Here is an 18,406-nt window from a genome sequence, read left to right as displayed (position 1 = left end):
TAAGACAGTGTAAATTCTAACATTTCCCAGGAGTGTCTGGCTTTGCAGCTTTAGCAGTGTATAAGGCAGGGCTTTTTTTCTTTTATGGGAGGTAATACATTTGATTCAGCATTTGCAATCAGGAGGTTCTAAAAGTAATGATGCCAATTCACTATCAGAAAAAAAAGAAAAAAATAAAAAAAAAAATTCAAATGGGGCTTTCCTATCCAAACCAGCAGGAAGATGAGCCAAAACTAATAATGGCAGTGGTGGTTTCTGCCTTGTGTTTCTATAGTCAAAAACAGGAAGCTGTCTGACATTGATAAAACTGCTCTTGAATAGTTGTCATCAAAGGTCTAAATTATTCATTTGAATGCATCGTTACTAAATGCATACTAAACAGGAGCCAGGCTCTTAAAAGACAAGCTAAAAAATACTAGGTTTGCATGTTTTCTCTTTGTTGATTTTTTCTACAGTGGAGAGAGGAAGAGTAATGATGTGCTCGTTTTTATGCTGCATTAACTAATTATAGACATTAAAGGCAAAAAACACCTATTATTTTATTTAAATCTTCCCCTAGCTGTTGTCATGGCTGACAAATCCAGTTCTTTTTAAACACAGTTTTGCAAACTGCTCTTTCCTTGTACAAGCATGCTTCACAGCCCCAAACCACTGTAAAATAATGAGTAATGTAATTCCCTTACCTGTCTAGGCCATGTGTCCTTGTAACTTCAAAGGTCACTGAGTTGAGAGATCCTCTGTGGGTGATGCTTTTATTTACTGTAAATGTAGTTTTCTCTCGCTCCCATCCGCAAGCCCCTCTCCATCAGGCTTCTCCCGTAGCGTCTGCAAAACACAATGCATCCAGCATGAGCACATGCTGTGTTGCAAAGGTAGAATCACATGGAATCACCTGGATTTTATTAAAAGAGGAATCCAAGTAGACTCACTGTGATAGAACGCTGCATGTGTGAATGTTTTCGCTTTCGTACTTTACACACTGTGCCAATATTTGGGGTGGGAGGTGACAAGTAATATATTTTTCACTATCCCAGCTGTTTTAGCTCTAAAGGGAAATCATGCAAAAAGCAGGCTAGCAGAAGTCACTCATTGCATGAAGGGTATGGAATAAATAATATACTTAATTACAGCATCAAGAAAGCGCTTTTTAAATGCTAAAATCAAAAGAGGATTTGACCTCAGCCTAGGGTGATGAAACATGAGCACAGATCTCACTAAATAACTGAGATCACCAATATCTGCCCATTTATATGTTCTTAGGACACCTATGACCTGATTCCTGCCCTGAGGTAGCAGGACAAGGTGGCTGAGAGTACCAAGGTCACCCAAGGCAGCGAGGGAGATGATCTCTCAGATTACGGGATTAAAACCCGACTGAGAGAAGGGTGACATCAACGATTTCCCAGTTCCCCTCTTCAAGTCCCAGAGGATGAATTTCTTTCTAAGGCTCAACAACACCCTAGGACCAGCTCAGACAAAACACTTAAACTGACAGCTCACATAGCCTGGGGACTCATTTTTCCTTTTTGCAGTGTCAATGTGACCTTTTGCATCTGTCACTTTGGGTAAGGAGGGGCTGGGATTCACCCCGTAACTGAAGCACCTGACTGCTGGCAGCCTTTGGGAATAAAAACAGGGAGCATCTACAGAAAGTTTCAATAAATGCAAACAGGATGCTCTGCTCTGATGGGAAAATGAAATCTCTGAAGTATTACCTGAAAACAGTTCTTGAAACTATTTACTTGGGCAAGCATGTGGTTGCTTAAGTGAAGATGACACATCAAAGCCTAATTTTGTCAGTTCTTGATGTTTTAGTACCTAAGAACCCAGGATGAATTAATACTGTATTAGAGGAATATGACTTCTGCACTTCTGTATTTCATTATGTTAGCACAGCATTAAAAGGAATTATTTTCTGGTTTTGATTTTGGGTGTATTCCCTTGTTCCCATATAAACGTGAGGCACAATTGCACCATTTAATGGCTAAGAAAAGAAAGGCAAGGCCAGGAAAGCTGGTTTCTCACCTATGTCTGATTGCCTGGAGTTCTAAATTAATTATCCCACTTAAGGGAAAATGGATGTTGAATGGGGAATAAAGCACAGCTGTTGAAGCAGGGTATAAATAGGAAAAGGTTTTAGAAGGGGGGAAAAAAAAAGGTGCACTTTGAGGTAGACAGATTTGTAAGGTAGCATTGCTCTTGGATTTGGACTATTGGTTTGAATTCAGCACTGACATAATGGACATATCAGGGCTTGGGTGAGATGCCATGGGAAAACTCTGCTCTGCAGCCCATGGGATTTCAGAGAGCAATATCCCACATAAACATATTTATGTGGTTAGACAGACCAGTGCTTTGATAATATTTTTGGACAACACTTCTGGCACTATATTGCTCCTGTTTAATCTCAGTCAGCTCCAACCACTTAAAAAGTCTGTATAGTTTACCTGAGCTGAATTAAAACAGGCCTTTTTCATTCTGGGAAAATAGTTTTTGTTTCTCTTTCTGTGTCTCACAGCATCTAAATCACCACTTGGAAAGAGAATCAAATGTAGGCCAAGTGATTAGCAGAGTTGAGCAACACTGGATTCTTCAATTTATGCCTCCCCAGATATGATAAAAGAAGAGGGGATTTTTTCACGAACAGGGAAAAATTATATATTTTTTTTTTTTTATTTTTAAGCATGCAAAGTTTGGGGGAAAAACCCCAACTTTTAAGGCTTAGAATTGTCTGTGAATATTGTAGCAATGAGTTTCATGTTAACCTCTGAAGCAAATAAAGTTTTTAGAACTGGAAAAGTTCACTTTGTTTACATACAAGTGTGTCCCTTCCTCTCTGCCTCTCCAATGTTTGTTAATCTATTACCCACCTTAAAGAAAGCTTCCTGTTCCTCCTTGGAATCTGAGCAGAAAATCAATTAACTATAGTATTAATGAAGCCTGATTACAGGTTTTCCCCTGCCTGTGGTTGTCTTCACCTCCCTTTTCTGCCATTATTTAACAAGGCATACAAAAAATCTTATCTATTCCTTTCTTTCATCAAACATTGCTGATTGGAGTTCCTGCTTTTATGACTTCCCCGATAAACATAATTTTAGATTAGAGTGTTTGGAACAGACCAGCTTAACAAGGAACTGCTGGGACAGAATCTTGTAGTAGCATTGCCAGTGATCATTAATGGTGTTTATTCAGGATTATTTGTGATGGAGGTAAATTCTAGATTCAGGGGGTTCCTTCTTCCTTATTAACACAGAAATCATTTTCTGTGATATTCCTTTGTGGGATATGCAAAGAAGGATGAGGTTTCTCTCCTTAGTGCCTTATGAATCCAGGACAATGCAAATTTGTGTCTGGGGGGTCAGATATCCAAGTCATTCCTTTACTCCATAACATGGTGGTACCACTTTGCCCTTCAATGCCAGACTGGGAACCTTGTGGCACCTTCTTGGGAGGGAGCTGGCCAAGGCTGCAGTCTGCCCTCGGGATAAGGGCTGTGTACTTGGGATAAGGGCTTTGTACCTGGATACAATCCTGGAGCTGCTCCATCTGCTTCAGGCTGTCATTGATCAGCTGCAGCTGAATTACATTCCTGGCTCAGGAGGTGCAAATCTCGCTGCTTGACCTCAGGTCTGGCATCTGGACAGGAAATTGTCTCCCACGTAGAAGATCGTATTGGGATGATTTGGGTTATCTATCCTAATATACAGCTTCCAGCCTGACTAATATGAATTATCCCCACTTTATGCCTCTGGCATTCTTTCTTCTGCTGAAGGCACAGCAGAGTGCCAGCAGATCTATACAGGTTGATCAATTAAGTCTTTTGGCACATGAACAGGAGAAAGAAAGGAGAGTATTTCTGCTCTAGGCAAAGCCTCCTCATCCAAACTTTGTGCATGAACCCAGGTCTTTGACTGGAAAATCACTAAAGCCTGGGCTAACAGGAGGTGTTAGGACAGATTTGGACCCAAAAATTAGGATTTTTGGAAGAGCTGAATGAAGCATGAAGAGGAACAGGGATGAGGAAGGAAGGGGGCAGAGGAATATGTACCAGTACATGAAGATTTTGGGGAAGCAAGGCAAGTCAGCCTGCTCCTGAACTGTGACCTGAAAACACATGGCATGCACAAGGCCTCAGGCTGGAAAAAAGTGGTTACAGGACTGAAGGAAAACCCTATTGTGAGCAGTATTCTGGTTTTTTGGGACAGGGACAACTTTCAAGGCTGTAATGCTGTCACTGTTCAAGAACTGAAGCAAAAGGCAAGGAAACAGGGAAAATATCAGAGACCAGGGATGCTGGAGGAGGAAGAGGCTGAAGTCTGATGAAGCAAGACTGCAGCACAGGGAATTGAGCAGGGAGAGCTCATCCTTGAGCAGGAATTACAAGACAACCATGCACTTCCAGAGAACAAATAAACACGATTGCCATCACCCATGAATGCACGCACTTTTTTCTTCCCGCATGGTATAAAGGCCTTTTGTAACTCTTTAATTTAAACCAGTGAAATTGGAGCAACATAAAATTCATTTCTCTGGGTCCTGTTCTGTAAGCATCAATTATAATGTCTAATCTACATGAAGTGCTGCTAAGTTTAGTAACCAGCTCTTTATTATGCAGCACCCAAAAGCATTCAAATATATTCACATTAAGATGTAAGATCATACAAACGTTAATTGTAGAAACATCCAAATGCTAACAGTTGTTTTTTTTTGCCTCCTAAGGCTATAAACAGCTATTTTGCTTGGATTGCCATGTTCCTCTAAAACACACACTTTCAAAGAGAAATTTCTCAATTGGACAGTGGGCACAAAGCAATGTGCTGTCAGAAAGGAGAGAAAGCTTAGAGGACTGGCCCTTATTTATGACAATGACTTTGGAAATCAAGGTTTGATGCTTGCTGTGAAAGAATTCCACTCGGTGGCAGAGGAAGGAGGGATTTATTGCTGCGAACATGTAAATTATTTATGCTCTCAATTAAAGACTTACTCAACACCTCCAGTTTTTGCCTGAGATATGGATGGGAAAAAAACCCTGAAAACTGCTGCCTCTCTTCTGAGGTCATGTATCTTGTCATTTAAAGGATTATTCAATTTTGTTCTATATTTGACAGCTTATTGGCCTCTCAATTGGTTTTGGAATAAAATTGTGTATTCTTTTGACTTCCTTTTCAGTTTTATCTGCAGCCTAATGGTTTTCTTTCCCCTATAGCAGATTATTGTGTATCTTTTTCTTCAGTATTACAAATTTTTCCACCTCTTATTTTTTACTGTCTTCTCTTTCTCTCTTGTCATTATTTTTTTCCTCTGTGTCCATTCATTCCTCTGCTTGTGCTGATTTCTTTCCCCCAAAAGTAATCTTTGCTGTCATTGCTCTCTCTTGTTAGTCTCTCTTTTCCTTCACTTTAATTCATGTTCAATTCTCCTGACTCTGATTTCTTGTTTAGGGGCCTCAAAAGGACCACAGAAACAATTCATAACAATAACAAAAAAACACTGTCCAGAAAATGAAAGGAATAATGTGGTACATAAACTCATGTCAGCAAGGATAAATAATAATTAAAAAAAAAAAGTGTGAATATGGAAGAGAGATAATCTAATCACTTACTTAAAGCAGTTTTGATTTTGTGTGAAAGCAGAGCTGGTACATATTATAATACATAATTTCATAAGGTACAGTGCACCTGGGCCAGGATCATGACATACTGCAAAGGATGTTTTAGAAAGGCTTTTTGTATCACTATCTCTTTTTCTTTTGATGATTTGACCTTTCAACAGGTCATGGCTGGTGAGGCTGCTTCTGTCTCTTCTTTTATACTCTAAGTTTATGACCCTATCCCTCTCTTACAACTTGGAAGCAAGAGAAAAAAATGACATTACCAGAAACTGTTATGCAAAGAGCATCAGAAAGTAATGGGTTTTAACAGTATAGACCATACCTTGGCATAACCACAAACCTCATTCATGATTCAGGAATCATTTACTTTTCATAGCAGTGAATTATCCCTGCTTGAATTGTGCCTTCATCTATTAGTTAAAACTCATGTTGTAACCTAAAACTTTAAAATTAAATAAATAACTAAATTACCCTTACAGTACTGGAATAGCTGAATTGCAAACAAACAAATGAGCAAAAAAAGACTCCAAAGCTTTCCAGATGGCTGGTTCCCACTGATGTACATTTTTTCTCTGGAGCTTCAAAACATGTTTAAATTATGAAATTTGGTGTGATTACAAGAACTTGGCAAGCACTCATTAAGGTTTTAGTCTGAAGAGTGATACTACAGAGCTGGAGAACACAAGATGAGCAGTTGTGGAGCTGCATGGTTGTCCTTGTGTGTGCACAGCCTCATCAGTATGGCTTGTGAAGCTCAGCTCTCTGGTCCCCAGGGTCTGACTTTTTCATGTGCCGCCCTCCTGCTGTTTCCTTGGGCCAAATCCATCCTCAGCAGAGCTGGTGAAACTGGTGAAATTGCATCAATAATTTACTTCATTTGCTCAGAACTGCTTGCTTGGCATGCCCTGCGCTCTGTCCCCAGCTTCTGCCGAGCCCAGGTGACTCAGTACCTGTCTCTGCTCCTCACAGCCAGTGAGTGCCTGGTCTTGCTGCTGCAAATCCCTTTGTGCTGCTGAGGCAGAGCCACTGCTCCACAGGGAGAGCCCCTGCCTTTGCTGGGAGAGCAGAATGTGGGGAAAGACTTGTGGGAGGCAGCAGTAGCAACAGATGATGGGAAGGAAAGTGAGGGGGAGTGGAGTATGACAGAAAAAGAAAGACAGAAACAATATATTTACTATCTGTTTTGAATATATTCTGAGGATGGCAATGATGAATTTTAATGAGTCTATCCCACCCTCCAGCCTGGGGTCAAGCTGACAGTCAGGATCAGGTCTTGTGCTCCAAGTGCAGGGGAAACACACCCCACTGGGGCAATGGTGGGATGAAGACTGGTGACCTTTGTGCCTCTCCCAGCAATTTGTACTTGAGACAAGTGGGAACCTCCCTTTGCATGGCAAGTCCTCCTGGCTGAAATCACAAATCCCCTTTCCAGCTCCTTCTAGCCCATCCACTGTCACCTCCTTAGGGCCCTGCCACACAGCCTGAGAAAAAATTTGGCAGCTCCCTACTGCATGCCTGAACAAGGCTGCTAGTAAGGACACCACACTGTTTTTCTGATGCAGCTTGTTGTCCAGGTGATGTTTGAAGGAAATTCTTTACCAGCCTGATACTGGTGACTGCTCCCTTCTTTATGGCAAGGGCAGATTGGTCACTGATACCTCAAGATTCACAGCTGTGGGAGTATTAGCTTAGAGAAGGGAGGGAGCAAAAAAAACCCAAACCAACCAACCAAAGAAAACTCCAAAAGTGGCTTTGTAGTAAAAAAAAGTTATCCTTGGACTTAGCAAGAATATTTTATTACAGTATTGTTGTGTATGGTGCGTTGCTGCAGTCATCCCCTGCTCAGCACCAGACAATAGACAATCTGAATAGACTCTGAATAGACTCTGAATTATTCAGCCGTAGTTTAATTATTCAAGAAGAGGATGTGGGAATGATTCATGTCCAAAGGAGGGAGGAGGGTAACTGCAGTTCCCCTGTGCTAACCTAGTGGACCTTGTGCAATCCTCACCTCACTGGTCCCCAGGGACTGCTTTGGCAGTGCACTGATGTTGCATTTGTGCTGCCTGAGTAAGTGCATGCCCTGCAGCAAGCAGGTACATAAGCATTCAAGTGACCAACCTGCTCTGTACCTATCAAAGTGTGGTTTGCTGTCTGCTCCTCGAATTTATTGCCAAAAGACAGTTCCTTTGGGGCTCAACCAGCTGCTATCTTATGCATTTGTGGACTCCCGCCATGTGTCACTGTCAGTATATGAATTAAAAACAAATGCTGGAAGTACAGGGAAGAGAGAAATAACAGCATAGAAGGAGGAGATGTGCTTAAGCCCACGCAGTGGACTTGGTGTGACTCCTTTCTAATAACTGACTGTCCGTCAAGTCATGTAATAACCTGCAGATGGCTCAGCAGTGGGCGGCATTAATATCCTTGGGCCCCTCTTGGCACACAGGTGCCCTGCCCTGTCCTTCCACCTTCTCCTTTCACCAGCAGACAGCCTTGCCCCTTGTTGCTGCCAGGTGAAGTGCACAACAGGAATTTGCTGTCACACAGAACGTGGCTGGCTGGCTCCCAGGGGGCTTGTCCCCCTCCCCTGGGTGGGGAGCAAAGACAGGAGAGTCCACCCGACTTTTTGCAATGGTACCAGAGCAGAAACATGACAAGTGGCAGAAGAACTGAAGTATCACAGCTATTCAGACAGTGTGCTGATGTGATTTTTTTTTTGTGTTTATTCACTATTCTATCCAGAATCATGGTCTGACTACACACACTGCCGTTTTCAAGGGCCATCTGATGTTGAAGTAGTATGGAAAGCCTCTGGATACTCCACAAGCACTTAAACTTGCATTGTTCAAATACAAACACAGGTGACATCTAAATGCTTTCTGCACCTTAGTAACATCAATGACATCATCCAAAAACTCAGAGAAGTTTTGAGAGAAAACAACCTGAGCCCTGGAAAAGGAAGAACAGGAACATGTCTGTAGGAGGGGAAACATACAGAGTGATGTTATTGGTTACTTTTCCTACAAGATCTAATGGAAAATACAGAGAAGCAGATACAGAAAATGTGTACAGACATCGGGAAGGGACCTTCCACTGCAAGCACTGTGTCATACAATCCATGATAAAACCACAAACCCCACAAGCTGAAGAGTCCCTAGACTTCACTATTTACATTGGAGGGCTAATGCAAAAACTTGCTGCTGATGCTAGAGAGCAACTTTGGATGTCCCCCTGAAATTCACTGATGGTAAATTTGCCTCTGTTATTATAAACAAATCACAAGTGGTTAGATACTAGGAAAATGGGTTTTGAAAAGCATGTGATGGGACTGAACACAAAGGACTGTCAACTACAGAACTAAAAGTCACACAGGAAGGTCTGTGGGTTGGACAGCTTTAGTCTTCTGTGATTTCTTTAAAGTCTTTCTTTAGACAGAAAAATCCTGAACTGAAAAATTCTTGCATTTTGCATTAATATTTAAAGCAGAGTACTTCTGAATGAGCACAGATTTGTTACAGCTTATTAATAAGTTTTCCTTTACAATTTTTTAAAGAGCATTTTTTACATAGCCTGCTTGTCTTTCTATACATCATTTACAACACTGAGTGCTGTTATTTCAGTCACATCCAATACTCTCACGATTTCCTTGCAGGCAATGCCAACCCCCTTCAGCTCTCCTGAACACTTAGGCAAAAGTCAGCTTGATTTGCACCCCTGCAGACACCCAGCTGAGGAGGGGGAGCAGAAGCAGGTTTGAGAGCTCAGCAGGCAGCCTGAGTCTCACTGGCCATGTAGGTACACGGAGGGTGAGACTGGAGGTGAAGTGCACTCTGGCGTACACTGGGGCAGTGGGGTTTTGCTCTTCTACAGACAGGAATGAGGAATGAGCTCTCAAAAGTGAGAAAGGAGCCCCAAGGCTCCCTCCTTGGGCTGCTGAACCTGGCACATCACAAAGTCTGGCAGTAACAAATCTTGTTCAGGTCATGGTGGATGGGGACAGGCATGCTGATGAAGGACAGAGCCCCTTGTCTTGCACACATAAACCCTGACTGGCTCTTGTCTGAAAGGCTGAATAGTACTGTGCTATTTTTGATACTGATGCCATTTCTTTGGAAGGTGGAGATACCTTACTGGTGCCTTAAAAGATACAAAAAGTATTGTTCAATGCTAAATTCAATTTCTTGTCATTAAATCAGGCAAAGAAACTCAACTCCTTTTTTTCCCGAACATCCAAACGGAAAAACACAATCTTATTAGCAGCATTACCCTGAAAGATCTGTTTTCCTCCCTGCTGCATTATGCAGCTTCTGGAGGAACTCTTCTCAAGCCCTGTGCTTCTGTAGTACTGCATTCAGAAGACCTGAAGCACAAGCCTGAAGATAAATATATCCCAGCACAATGAAGAGCCTAATTAGCATCCCAAATAGATCCACTATGGCACTCTTGATTAGTAATATTCACTCCTTTTAATAAGAAAGATCTCAAAAATAATAATTGCAATGTCTGTCATTAATATTATCGTGTGGGCAGAGGAAAAACATTCCCTTTGTTCCCACTGATTCCTATTATATCAATCTTTGTTTGTGCAGTTCCCTGAAAAGCCCAGGAGGAAGCTAACAGTCTTTTTGGAAAATGATCATAGATAATTTTATTTTATAATAAATCAAAGATCTGATACTGGAGGAAATTTTGCTGCTTCAGAGATCCAGCCTTCAGTAAAGTAACCTCAGCTTTTTCTAAATCAAAGCATTTGATGGGATATGGGTGCACAAAACAAAGGGATCACAGCTGATACAAATGATTTGGACCATGAAGGTCTGGAAAAGGATGGTATTTACAGGTGTGGAAAGTTAACAATACTGAGCAAAAAACCTACAAAAAAGGACAGTTTCAAGACTAAAATCTCTTTTATTTTGCTGTCCTGCCTAACCAAAATATTTGTGCAGCTGAACGTTTTGCAAGGGAGAGCTGGTAGAGACATCTACAGTTGAAACAGCCAAGACTTCCAGTATTTTGCCAAAATTTTAACTACCAGATTAAAATATTCCAAACTTGCTGTCTGCCTCAAGCTGCAACAAAATGACCCAGCAATGTTCACAAAAACAGTTATGAAAAAAATCAGAAGTATTTTTAACCAAAATTATTCACCCCAGCTTAAGTATCTGTCTACTTCAGCCTGTAATTTGCCCTTCGAGTGACCATTTGATTACCCTTTTTGCCTCGCTGATGCTCAAACCTGGCTGCAGAGTGAGACCTGGAAAATCACTGCTCTAAGTGGATGCTTTGCTATCGACTCTGTGGAGACAGTGTTTTCCCCATCAATACCAACCGCAGCACCATTACTGGCAGAGGATAACACATCCAGAAGAGCCTTGTGGCAGCAGGGGCAGCAGCCAAGCTCTCCCTGGGGAGAGTGTGGATGTAAATCCATGTAGCTACATGCACTGGAGCTGTTTTGTACAGCATCGAGCCCAGGTTAATAAACCACACTTATAATAGCAATTAATTGTGCACGTGAAACTTATTTAGTATTCAGTGTCAACATATTTAACTAGAACCATCCATGGTAAGAAATAAAATAATCAATGACCTGACCAAGAGGTGGCATAAATCAGTGAGAAGCACACACAGGTTAGATCAACAGAGGATCTGTCAGAGATTGTCTGTGAACTAATAGCATAGAACCTCAGCTTCAACATTGTTGCTGAATTTTGCAGGTTCAGACTCCAATACCTACCGTGTTTCCATGCCTATTGCCTGCTTTGAATCGCTGCACATGCTGATGTCCAAGGAAAATTATACCTTACACATCCCAGGAATAAACCACTGAGAATGAACTCCTTTGGGTGGATGTTCTAAGACATAGTGGGGTTGTGATTATAAAACATCCCCACACTCTTGTATCAGAGAAGAAATAACATTAGAAGATCCTATTACTTCACCAAAATTTCGTGTTTGGAAAAATATTTTTCACTCTGAATATGCTGCAGATTGAGAGGGTTCACTCAAGCAGTGAAGGCACTCTGTTTTTTGCTGACTACTATCAGGTGAGGTGGCACTCTACATTTATGAGGCAACCATTTTAAATGCACCAGGTTTCAGCTCATTACTGCAGAGGTTAGGACTGTTCTGCTGTGTTTCCTGGGACATATTGTTTTCATGTGATATGAATTGTTGGCACAGTTCATCTTTCCCTAATTTTTTTTTTTTTTTTGCTAAGTTGTGAGGGTGAAATCTTTAGCATTTGCATATGTTTATATTTAATGCCCCTAAAGCTATAACTACCAAACGTTGTCCTCTTGGAAGAAAATGAAACAGGACAGCTGTATGTCGTCCACATAAAGGCAGCAAGTCAGCCTAAGAACTAGCTGGAAATTTGGAGGTTCTTGGATTCACTCCTTACTTATTCCTAAGCAGCCAAGTCACACTGCTGAAGTCAGGAGGGAATCAGTAGAGAAACAAAGATGAGACCCTTGTCATCAGTTATGCTGTGTTTAGACATCCAACTGCATAAACAGTTGTACCACAACAAAATTCACAGAAGGGGGAATTAACCTTGGTATGGCAGCCTGACCCAGCCATTTGCAACCGTGTGGGGAGTTTCAGACCCTTCATGTGGCCTCTCTTTCTATGACTTTAAACATCTTTTAGTGTGAAGAACGCTTGCTGTTAAAACTGACAGTGTCAGTACTTCTGTTTCCTTGCAGACCCAGGGTCCTGACACAGGTTCCTTTGATTACTGCCCTTCTTTCAGTGAACCAGCTAGGTCAGGGAGTCACAGCGGAAGGGGAAGGACTGTTTGGGAAAGGACAAAGAGCAGCTTTTTCTAAAGAAACTATACTTCCCCTAGTTCTGAGATGCCACTACTTGCCTGCATTTCATGCAGTTACCCAAACATTTAATGTCCCTACATTTTGCTAACCTTGTATTAAGAACAACAATAATGAAGGTAATAGGCCTAGTTTTACCCTAGAATAAAATCGCCATGCACAGGTAGGCAGCCATGACCTCTAGTCATGTAGAAGCCATTTTTTGGGAAAATGAGTTAAGAAATCATGGGAAAAGCCAAATAGAGTTGTGGGCCAGAATAACAATGTCAGTGCTTACAGACTGCCAGCTCTAGAGATCTGAAGAGAAACCACACAGGGATTCCTAAGGAGAATCCAATACAGTTTTCTAGCGAGTAACTGATTATGCCTCACTGGAATTAAAATACTTTTTTGTTACTACTTATGTAATAACTTAATTTACATACAACCCAATGGCAAAAAGAAAAAAAAAACAAATCAAAGGAAAAGAAAGCAATGAAAAGGACATGGAGCACTTCATTTGTGTACCCACAAATGCATCCCTCTCCCATTCATTTAGAAGCAAACACTTTGGAACCACAAACAAAAATCCCTCTCCACTAACCCCCGTCCATCTGACATTCAAGCTGATACCCTCCATCTTTAATGGCTATAATTGCTGCTCCCATATCCTGTTAACTAGATCCCTTTAGCCCTGCCAGCAGCACTGGCCTTCATCCAGCTCACGTGCTTCTCATTCAGGTTCCTTTGTTATTTCCTTCCTGCACCTCCTTTGGCGTGATACGCCCACCCCAGCCCTCGCTGCAGCCTTGCTGCCCTTCATGGATTTCTGAAACCCTGCCTCTGCCACCGTGCCCATGAGGCATTTCTAACTGAGGATACTTAAGGAAACACAAACATCTGCTTAACGCAGCACTTGCCTCGGCTACAGAACCCCTCTGACTGAGGTCTGCTCTGCTGACAGCCTGTCCCTGGAATCTCTTGTCAGCCTTGCTGCTGTTCTCAGTGCCCCCTTTGTTTATTTCTTTGATAGGAGCAGGTTGGCAGCTCTTGAAGGTAGAATATTTTTTTAATCACATCCTAGTACTGGTGTAGGGATGGGGGCTCTCATTCCAAGCTTGAATTTGTTCAGTTTATGTTATAAGATAATATAGCCCGAGATCTTGGCTATTGCGTTACTGGCTCGAGTAGTTCATGGCAAAGCAACGCCCTTTTTATGACTAGCAAAACTATTCCAGATTTTCCTCCGCTGTTTCCTCAACTCACCCTGGATAACTTCTTATCTGTAGCTTGCTGCCTCTCCCGAGACCAGCTCTCCGTGCCGGTGTCCCTTCGGAGCGGTCCCACACGTCCAAACTCCACATTTCACAGTTCACTAACAAAGTCCAAGAGGGCGGGCTGCAGGTGAACAGGGATGGGGAACCTACTCGGCCTGGAAAGCTCAGCAATTTATTTGGTTTTGTGGGGGTTTCACGGCTTTTTTTTTTTTTTTTTCTTGACGCGGGGAAAACCATTTCTCGTGAAATCATGAGGAGCTGGAGAAAGCTGAGACCGGGCACACGGTGACAAAAACAGGGGGGCACAGGGAGGGCACAAGGGCAGTCCATGGCAGTGGGTTGTGGACAGTCATGAGCTATGAAAGGGCTGGCCAGGGGCTATCGGGAGAGGGAATCCCGCGCTCCAGAGCGCCCGTGCTGCCTGTGCGCTGAGCTCCTCCAAGGCTCACTCCAAATAAACCTCAACTGCAATTTTGAGACCAAAACTGCGAGACTTTAGGAACCCTCCAGCGGCCTCCGCAACATCCCCTTTCTCCCATCGGCTGCGTGGAAAGCAGCAGGCCTGGCGGAGCCCGGGAGCACACGGGGGAAGGGGGATTTCCTCCTTGCCCTTTTCCAATACGAGTAGTAACCAGAGGCGCGCCGGCGCGGGCATCCTCCGGGGGCACGTGTGCGGTACCTGCGGGTGCCGGGCAGCGCCGCGGAGCCTCCGCGCCCGGGGCCGTGCGGGCGGAGCTCCGCGCCCGCGGCCCCGCCGCCCACTTGCCATGCGCTGCCCGCAGCCCTGCGCGGCGGCGGGGGGAGCCGGCGGCCCGGCCCGGCCCGGCCCGCCCAGCACAGGCGGCGGCCGCCCTGGGGTTTCCCCCGTCCCTGCCGCGTCTCTCGGCGCTGCGGGGGTTGAGGCGGGCGCGGCGGCGGGGGAGGAGGGAGGGGAAGGGAAGGGAGGGGGGGAAGGAGGAGCCGCCGCCGCTGTGGGGCGGGCGGGTCGCACACACACACACAGACACACACATAGACACTGGCACAGCGTGAGGAGGAGGAAGAGGAGGAAGCAGCCTCGGCGCCTGAGGTAAGGGCGGCGGGAGCGGCTACCATTGAGGCGAGGGGGGGGGACGGGGGGCTCTGTCCGCGGCTTCGCGCCCTTGGCGGGGAGCGGCGCTGCCCGGCCCCCCCCGCGCCGGGCCGTAACCTTGGGCTCCCCCGGCCGTGAGGGACGGGCGCGAGCGTGTGGGGCTGCCACGAGCGTGTGGGGCTGCCACGAGCGTGTGGGGCTGTCACCTGTGAGGCTCTGTCGCCGTGTGGGTCCCGCACATCCGTGTGGGGCTGCCATACGTGTGTGCCGGTCACATACGTGTGTCTGTCGCGCGTGTGGCTCTGTCGTGCACGGGTGCGTGTCACATAGGTGTGTCTGCGCGCCGTGCACGGCCGAGTGTGACACGCATGTCGGGCTGTGCACACACACGTTGGGCTGCGTGTCACGTTCTCGTGTGCCTGTGCACACACGCGTGGCCGTGTGCTCCATGGCAGGCTCCGTGTGTGGGTCCCTCCGTGTGTGCGCCTGGAGTCTTCCCCTCATCCTCGCTGCTGTAGTTTCTGAGTGTATCCGGATTTTGTCAGTGCTGGGCGGTGTGACAAATGTTTCTGTGTAGTTAAGTATAACTTTCTTTCAGTGGGGGTTTTTTTCTTCCTTTTTTTTACTTTTTTTTTTTTTTTTTCTTCCTTTTTTGTTCTTTTTCCCTGGGAGGAAGGCAGGCTCACCTTTGAAGATTGATTGTTTTCTTTCATATATATCCAAAGTTCTCTGGGGATACAAGTGCTCCTGTTGCCTCTGTGTGGTTATAATTTACAAGACGTTTTTAAATCACTTAGTGCTAATTTTCAAAGCAAGATGCAAAAGCAATGTTTCCATTTCTATTCCATAGCCATTCCAAGGTTGTGCACTGTATTCCATGCACGACTTTGAATTATGTGCAGACACCTGTTACTTAATCCTGTTTATCCTTTCCAGTTACAGTTATCCAGCCTTGCCTTCTTTTTTTTTACTAATCTTAAAATAAATTACAAATATTCTTTTAGGCTGGCATCTATTAGAAACCCAGGGATCTAATGTGCTTGTGAGGTATTTAATGTGCTTGTTAGGTAATACTTTCTCAAAGGGGGATGATTTTAGAAAGTTACAGAATAATCATTATCTCAGGGGGAATTTATATAATGTTAACGTGTCCATGGGGATGCATCTGTAGGAAAGGTGGATGGTAGGGGCTACACAGAGTCAAAGTCTTGCACATTATAAACCTTCAGTAAAGTGTGCATCGTCCTCTATTAACATGTAAATAATATTTGTTTTTCAAACTTCACTTGCTGTTGAACCATGGAATTTTCTGTTTAATAATTGGTGTTAACGAGGGTCTCCAGGAAAACATCACATTTCGGATGCTACGAGGGGATGGAGCAGATTCCTTCATAACACGTTTGTCTTCAGGGTTGTATTCTGGAGTTTAACTGAGCAGTGTTAGCAAGCTGACACTACTCACTTCAGGTTAATTTCTCCAACTTCTGGAAGTGTTATGGCCTCAGTACTTGCAGGCTTTCACCAGATCAAGGGTACCTAATAGTGCCACGTACCACAAAATAATTACTGTTATGCACAGCCAAGCAATTTTGTATTGTACAGAGACAGTTCCTAAATATGAGTTGAAAACAGATTTATTCCTCCCTGCAACTGGTAACTTCATGAAGTAATTAAAAATAAATTACAGAGCTCTAGGATGAGAATTCTCTTCCACAACCATTAATACCAGTGTGCCTTCATGTGTCAGTTTTGATTCATCTCTTGATGATATCGCTAAAAACCATGTATTGATAGGAAAGTCAAACTCCTGGTGAAAATATAACTGTGTGGCTGTCAAAATAAAATGTGAGGATCTGATTTGATTGCTGGCTGTGGATATGCACTTGGTAGAGTAACAATGCCTTTTATTTTAAAGACATGCACCCACGCACAGGAGCTTTGTTCTAAAATAGTGTTTTCTGTCATGAATTTATGCATAACCTACACTCTCTGCTTTTTCTTAGAATGCAGGGAAGACAGAACCTTGCAGGGGAAGAGAGAAAGACCAAAAGGGCAGGAAAGAGAAGTCATTTGAATTTCCCTTACTGACAGAGGAAATACTTCTTTGTTATTTTTCACACAAAATACTGTGTTATTTTCACCTTTTCAAAAACAATGGCAAGTTGTTTGGGCTTGATATACACTGCTGACTTCTGTTGCAGATTTTGGGCATTTGTTCCAGTAGTATCTGGCTGTGATGGTGAACTTGGGGCTGTGTGCTGGAAGTCTGTCAAGTATTTGTTACAGCTGTGTAGGAGCTGATGGCTTCATTTTCACCAGGCTTAGGTATACCGTGTTGAAAACTTGTAGGGATATAAGTTTTGTGCTTACCGAAATGACTTGTTTTATATTTCTGTTTCATTTTTTATCTTGTCATTTTTTGTGGGCTTTTTGAATTGTTTGCTTTCCTTGGTGGTTTTAACAGCTCAATTGCTATTCCTTCCTCTTCGTAGTTTGCCAGAGACTGAAGTCTGAAACTGCTGTTTTAGTATTTTCCTTAAAATTGGATTAATCCCTTTTCTAGAGGAAAGGGAGGAAGGGACAGAAGAGTACTTAGGAGAATTTTAGAAATGAGAACCAAAACTTAATGCAGGCATCTTACCTAAGAGAGACTACTTATGAAAATTGTACCTCATTGATTTTGGAAAAGACTGGTTTCCTCTGTAGTTTCAATCTTCTGTCCCATTAGATTTTGGGAAGTGTTGTAAATTGGTTTAGAAGTGAAATTTTCCAAGTCATAAAATCTCTGGTTGGTTGTTAGTGGAAATCATTACGAAGGGTTGCATAAGCATTATTTGTAGGATGGCTAATCAGCAGCCTGGGCTTAGTTCCATTCTCTAATAAATAGATGCATTGTGCTACTTCAAAAATTGCAAAATTGATGGCTTGAGTACATTTACTAATTTTGCAAGATATGTAATGCGTCTGCTTTGGGGAAGACTCTTTGATGTCTGCAGAAGTTGCACACAGTGGAGGTGTTTATGATCCAGCCAGTTAACTCTTCAGAAGTTTTTTGATTATACTATTAAGGACATCTTATTCTTATGAAAGATTCATGCATAGCACCACATCAAAATTACCTATGTGCACACATCAAAGGCTCAGATAATTTTTATTCGGCAGGACTTTCGGGGAGCAGGTTTCATGGTCCTCTTTTTCCTCTCAGAAAAAGAATGTGAGTTTTGGACTTTGTATTCCAAAAAGCTGACCTGTAGAGGCTTAGAATATATGGGATATCAATGATGTAAATACCAAGGTACTGTGCTTTGCCATTAGCCAAATACATTGCTTATGTCTTGCCCTGTGAACACTAAATTATAAAAATCTATCTTGTTGGTCCTCACCCATCTTCTCATGGTGGTAGTGCCTTCTGGAAGTTTAGTAAATATGTCTGAAGAAGCTTGTGGAAGTGTGGAAGATGACAGATTCCCAGCCACTCTGAAATGAATTAATTAGGCCTAGTAGTAAGTTCCTTGTTCCAGAAAGACATGCTAATGTATCTGAGTGCCTGGAATAGGGTGCCACAACACGGGGAAGAGCATCAGAACAACCCTTCCACCGCTGTCCTCGGAGCACTGATGCCGGGAATCTGCAA

The 18,406-nt window shown here is 43.3% G+C and overlaps 1 protein-coding gene and 1 long non-coding RNA gene across 5 annotated transcripts in view; one reads left to right on the top strand and one right to left on the bottom strand.

Annotated features, from left to right (window-relative positions):
* The window catches only part of LOC131576966 (uncharacterized), a 97,113-nt gene extending 83,277 nt beyond the window's left edge, over positions 1–13,836 (bottom strand). For both annotated transcript variants that reach the window (XR_009277119.1, XR_009277120.1), the window contains exons 1-2: positions 13,690–13,836; positions 684–825 (exon numbers count right to left, since the gene is read on the bottom strand). This is a non-coding gene — a long non-coding RNA (uncharacterized LOC131576966). The remainder of the gene's footprint in view (positions 1–683; positions 826–13,689) is intronic.
* An 809-nt stretch (positions 13,837–14,645) lies between these two features.
* Positions 14,646–18,406, top strand: part of PLCB4 (phospholipase C beta 4) — a 185,830-nt gene continuing 182,069 nt past the window's right edge. For all 3 annotated transcript variants that reach the window (XM_058834152.1, XM_058834150.1, XM_058834151.1), the window contains exon 1: positions 14,646–14,769. The gene's annotated coding sequence lies outside the window, so the exon portion shown is untranslated. The remainder of the gene's footprint in view (positions 14,770–18,406) is intronic.

This window comes from Poecile atricapillus, chromosome 3 (genome assembly GCF_030490865.1).
Source record: "Poecile atricapillus isolate bPoeAtr1 chromosome 3, bPoeAtr1.hap1, whole genome shotgun sequence".
NCBI classification, from domain to species: Eukaryota; Metazoa; Chordata; class Aves; order Passeriformes; family Paridae; genus Poecile; species Poecile atricapillus.
Note: the sequence above shows the minus strand (reverse complement) of the source record. Positions and strands in the feature narration are given on the sequence as shown.